Below are 6,000 nucleotides of genomic sequence, written 5' to 3'. Positions count from 1 at the left end.
TAAAGGGAATTAGGAATTTCAATACTAATGAGTTATTGTGGACACAACAGTCAGCTCCGGGGGTCCCGCTATCCTAGGGCATCAAAGGATGTTATAAAGCTACTGCTTTAGTTGGTTGTCCCATTAGGAGAAGGATATCTTTGCACTGACAGTACACTCTTTTGATATTTTGATTAAAATTTATGAAGTTCTGTAATCATCTGTTCTTGCCACTCATTGCCATTATGATCCCTAAATGCGCTCTTCTGTGATTTTCCCCTTCTCAAAGCTTTTTATGGCATTCAGATCATCTCTGTCTGACAAAGTGGGAGGACAGAACATTTGTGAAGGCACTCTAGCTCCTAATTGGAGTGATAGTAGCACAAAGGACTCTGGAAACAATATGTTGTGCTTAGGAACGAGGCCAAGAGCGGCTGCCGTGCCCTTCACCACAGTGTCAGCGGAGTCGTGAATAGCTCAACGGTTGTGAGCAGTAAACAACCTGGCTCATCAAGGCTCTTCCCACACGGTGACAGTTGAGCTTTTCTTACTGTGGGAATTTTTCCAATTACTGTCCTGACAGAATCATTCAGCACCACACTGGTTTTTGCTTTCTTTCTGGAGGTGGAATGAGTTCTTGATGATCAAATGCAATTTTTACTGCCATTTCAGACTGTAGGTATTGCAGGTCAGGCAATACTTGGGACACTGAGGCTGTGCCTCCTCTGAGCTCTGTGCAGGTATCATGCAGGACCCAAAACTTGCCAGCAACTTCAGTTCTTTGAAAGAAGCAGTTGTTAAAGTCTTTCTAACCAACTTTTCTTGACTCCTTGAAAACTCTCAGCTTTAAGGAAGACTTTTGAGAAGATTGTAGCAAAATAATTGGATAGCTTTTGACTCTGTCTGGTTTCTTTCTGACACTGACAGTTTAACCTGGCAGCTAGAGAGTAGGTGAACTTGAGTGGTGACACTGAGCTGCTCTTGTGTGCTGAACTCTTCTTTGGTCAATATGGCATTTTTGGCCAGCAAGGCCGAAGTCTCTTCTGAGCTAAATGTCAGACTGGACATCCCACCCTCAGCTATCACCACAGTGAACGTGATCAGCTTATGGCAGCGAAACATGATGTTGAATATGTAGACACAGGCAGAAGGGGTGGTTGATGGACTTGTCATCAGGGTAGACCCAGGAGAGGTTAGCCAGTTTTGCAGCTTAATTGAGGACTTTTACCTGGTCTCTTTCCTTGCTTAGGTGGGACTATCTAGGGGACACTGAAAAGATTTTGGGCTTTTACAGTATCCAGTTGTTCTTGTTACTTGTGCATGGCAAGTGTGCTACATCCTTTTCCTTTGCTATAGAACCTCATAATGAACCAAGGTCATTTATCAGACCTTGCCTTGATTGCTCATATATTTTTCCCCTAAAACCAGACTTTTTATGACAATCACTCTTTTATCTATCCAGAGTTTGTGAAGAGCGTGTGATGTGCTGGCCTAGCCGATAACATTTCATGCAGAAAGTGCTGCACTGGCTGTTGGTGGTGCAATTTGAAAAGCTGAAGGATGGCGGTGTGTGGTCCAGTCTTTAGCTACACAACAGATCTGATCTTTTGTCTGGTAGCTGAGGAAACCTGAAGTATTTGGTCAAACTGCTTTAATGAGGTACAATTGGGTAAGAGGACACTCTTTATCAGGAAATGTTGGCATAGGAGTTAAATTTCTCCTAGACATTAAAGCTTCTGCCTTCAGTTTTCTGGAGTCTCCCAATCTACCAGTGTGATAGGGATGGTCTGCACACAGCTCGAAGACCTGGGGGACAGAAGGATGGACAGCTTATCTTTGCAGAAGACAGTGCTGTGAAACCTTTGAGGAGGAATAGGTAGAGTTACAGATATCGGCAGGTGTAGTCCCGAGGCTGTCTCGTTAAAGAAGAAACATTTTCAAGATCAGCTGTCTCACTTCAGGCTTCAAACTGGAGTTAACTATTTAATAGACTTTGTAAAGACTTCTATGTTTACGTATTGGACTTACAGAACATTTTCTCCAATGTTATGTCTCCGGAGCTGCTGAGGCAGTGCTTGTTCCCTTTTACTTTGCTCTGCAGCATTTCACTCCATCAATTCCTGTTGTTATTTTCTCTTAGTCTTCATAAACAGTTATTTCAGTGGCTTTCACTTTGGTCCTACATTTCTGTCACTTTCCACCATTTTTACTGGAAAAATCAACTGTCCTCTCTTGCAGCTCTCCAAATTCAGTGTATCTTGTCTGGCCTAGCCTGAATGTTCTCATATGTGGAAAAGAAGGACAAACAGTACCAGTTCTCATATTTGAAGAAGGATCCTTTCATACCCCATCAATTTAATGTCAAAGAAAAATTAAAACTTGATGTTGTTGTTTACAATTTTTTTTCAAACCCCTTTAGATTTCTTGTTTACATAAATTGAATGATTTCATGTCTGTGAAACAAAACAATGGGTAATGTTGATGCTGTGTATTATGAAATAGGTCTTCGTGGATCATGTTTTGGGAGTATTTCATTGTCTGTATCCATTCAGACTTTGACTTCTCCGCAAGACTTGGAAGATCCCAAATGTTGGTTGTGCACACATAATAACTTATTCATAAGTTCTTTATATGCCACTCTTCTTCCTCATAATTATACTAATAAAACTCATTATAGAAATCAAAGCCAGCTAATACAATATATCTGATGGACAGCTGTCTCTGGATGCATGAATTACAATTACATGAAGCAAGATGGTCTTATTATGTCAGGGTATCTTTGCTCTGAATAAATTTCTATTACTGGTGTGTAATCTTTTGACTCAGGCCAGATGATAGGAACTTGCCCAAATAAGTCCCTTACAGTATTACTATTGAGCTACACTTTCACCTGTAGAATTGCGATCAGATAAGTGATGTTGGAAGTTGTGACTTTGAGTATCAGTGGTTTGAGCGAGGTTGAGGGCTAGGGGGAACAAGAAGCATTTCTCACCTGTACTGGTCTTACCTCTCCAGTCTGCTTTCAGGCTATACCTTAATGCCATACACTGATTTAGATGTAGCACTTGTCAGCCAAGAATAAGACTATAAGACAGAGACATACGAGGACTTGACCCACACTTTATTGTGAATATGTGATTGAACTCTGAGCTGACAGATAGAGACAGCCATTAGTGTGGGAAAGTGAAATTGTTCTGCCATGTAAGATTTCAAAATATCCTAAACTCAGCTCTGTAATTTAAGCTTAGAACTCTCTTAGCGAATTTCTCAATCCTCTCTTATTTTTCTCCCTTTTCTTCTGTACTTTGCTAATAAAAGTGGCAGCATCTATTTTTGAGATATCCCTTGGGACACTCCTTATTTCAAGGGATTTTTCTCCTTACATCTCCAGTATTCATATTAACCAGAACAAACTGATACTTAATGCTGAAGCCACAAACCTTTAGTGGGTCCCTTTACTCTAAATTTAACACAAGTTAAGGTATTTGCATGACAGTGATGCAATACTGAGTATCTACTTACCTTGAACTGCAGAGGCAAGGATTAGAAAATTGCAAATTATCCAGCCATACTGGCATTTCTTTCCCTGAAAGTGTTTTGACCCTTCTCCAAGAAGCTGAGTTAACACTGATCAGTGCTGACATGAGAGACCTGGAAAAAGAGTTTGTGTCCTCAAGAAATGTAGGGAACACTTACAAATAGGAAACTTTCTCTGAAGAAAAAGAGTTTCCTTATTGCTATGCCTGACCTATCAGGGAAGGTGTAGCATGTCATGTCAGACAGTCTGTTCTTCTTCTGATCTGCTGGAGATGATAAAGTAATGGGGGATCAAGAAAGAACAAGAGTAAATGAGCATGTGACATCTCTCCCACTTTTAACCCAGGCAGAATCAAGAATATTCAAAGGACTCGTGAAATATCCAGAAAGTAAAACAAAATAGGAGAAGGAAAAACCTGTTTCTTGACTTTGAGGGCACATTAAAATAAAAAGAAGACAACAATTCTCCAATCCTTACTATTAAAAGATGAATAAATCAGATTTGTATTTAGTGATAATAAAGGCATCATATGCACAGTGAGAAACCTGTCCCTGTATTTATTATATGTAAGTTTTGATTTAAACTATTTCTGCTTCACAAATGTACTTTATATCAACAAGAGCAGTATTTACACTGAGTTTTTAATTAAAGAAATGTAGTCATCTTTTATGTTTGCAGTTTGCCTGCAAGCAGATTTTTTCCCCCTTCAATTCATTCTGTCAAAACAGTTAGACAAATTGTGGAAACATGTTTGAATTATGGATTATTTGTCAGTTGTCCATAGCAAGATACTGGCTGTAGCTAAAAGTTAGGGAGATACCTAAACTTGTCTTCTGAGCTCCTTCTCAGGAAAGAAATCGTCTCAAAAAGGTGCTTCAACCTATGAGGATGAGGAAAATGTAGTTGTACCTCTCTCTCTGTTCTCTGCGAAAAAACTCTTGCAGACCTGGAGCTCAACATTTTGATTGTTAAAGATATCTGAGATATTTTGTGACTGTTTATGTTAATTAGGATACAAGTTTTTGCCCTCAACAAACTGATGCAGTATTCATGAACTGTTGTTGCTTCTATCCCAGCCAAATTTCAGCTCTTGACTATATTGTTTTCAGCGTTAGTACAAAATTATGTGAGTTTTGTATGGAAACTCCTAGGAATTGTGGGTTGTGGAAAGGAAAGATATCAATAAAACAACCTCTGGCCTAGTTTCTAGTTCGGTGCTTGGTTTGTGAATAGTCTTGTGGAATTTAGCAATTCAGAGGAAATCTGTTGTCATTGAAGGACAGCAGTGTGATACACTGATGCAGTGGACAATGTGGTTCTTGTGATGAGAAATTACAAAATGGAAAATTAAAATTAAGGGAAACCTCAGGAAGCTGCCTGATGCTGGAAATCTTAATTGATACTGCTGGAATATTAATTGATACTGCTGGAATATTAATTGATACTGCTAAGCATCAATTATTTTTCTTGGAGGAAAAAAAAGAGAAAAAAGAATTCAAGTTGTAGTGATTGGTAAAAGATCACTCGAAATTTTGTGGACTGTTTTCTGTGAGGATCAAAATTAAACCTGGAGAGTGCACAAAGCCCAGCAGTCTCCAAGAGCAGAGGGAAATGAAATGGGGACAGTTCCTCTGCCTGAGGTGGCAGCCAGGTGCTCTCCATGTCCTCTGGAACATCCTACTCCTCAGGGCTCTTTCTCCCATGCCAGGGGTTTCGTCCCCAGCATGAAGGGTGAGAGACTGGGCTGACAGCCCTGGTACTTTAGGACATCTTTGCCAACATCCTCATTTGTGCAGAGGATTTATCTGAGCCAAAATGTAAAGCACAGAAAAAGAGAAAATGTTTTACATGCTTTTAAACACAGGGACTGCTGGTACTGTCACTGCCTGTGTTTGCCTAGAAACAACGCACCCGGCTGAGTAATTTATTTTCAGTGTATAATCTTTGACGGCTGAAGAGCCTAAAAGCTGTTCAATACATTTGGAAATGACTGCAGCTATAAGGTGAGAGAGCAGTATTTAATATCTATTTTGAAACCCATACTGGAGGCACCTGATAAACTGCCAGAAGATGGGGTTTGTAACACACACAAAGCTAAAATTTGAAGGACTAACAAACACTGAAGCCACTCATAGGGGGATATAAAATGCTGCGAAGTCTGGGCTCAATTTATTTTGCCCTTATAAAATGCAGTTGTCTGAGTTGTTTTAATATCGTGGGTCAGTAAGTGGAGACTGAAAATTTCACAAGAGTGTGCAGTTTTGAGTGGATCCTCTTTTGAAAATATTGCAGAATATGGGGCACCTGTGATCTGATTCAGCCCATCATGAGCAAGAGCAGGAAACACCAAAGGAGCAAAGGTAATGGCAAACAAGGAACTAAACTTTTTTAAGCCTCAAAATAGTCTGGTTATGGTTGAAGCCTTGACCAGTGTTGCCAACACTTCTTGTTCTCTTATTCACTATCCCTCTTTGGAAACAGGG

General features: G+C 39.9%; 1 long non-coding RNA gene across 1 annotated transcript in view; it reads right to left on the bottom strand.

Moving 5' to 3' along the window:
• Positions 1-1,698: 1,698 nt before the first annotated feature.
• LOC127470764 (uncharacterized) overlaps positions 1,699-6,000 on the bottom strand; it is a 28,901-nt gene continuing 24,599 nt past the window's right edge. Inside the window, exon 3 of the long non-coding RNA XR_007904386.1 lies at positions 1,699-1,785. This is a non-coding gene — a long non-coding RNA (uncharacterized LOC127470764). The remainder of the gene's footprint in view (positions 1,786-6,000) is intronic.

This window comes from Manacus candei, unplaced genomic scaffold (genome assembly GCF_025592945.1).
Source record: "Manacus candei isolate 608988 ecotype Guabito, Panama unplaced genomic scaffold, ASM2559294v1 h1tg000023l, whole genome shotgun sequence".
NCBI classification, from domain to species: Eukaryota; Metazoa; Chordata; class Aves; order Passeriformes; family Pipridae; genus Manacus; species Manacus candei.
Note: the sequence above shows the minus strand (reverse complement) of the source record. Positions and strands in the feature narration are given on the sequence as shown.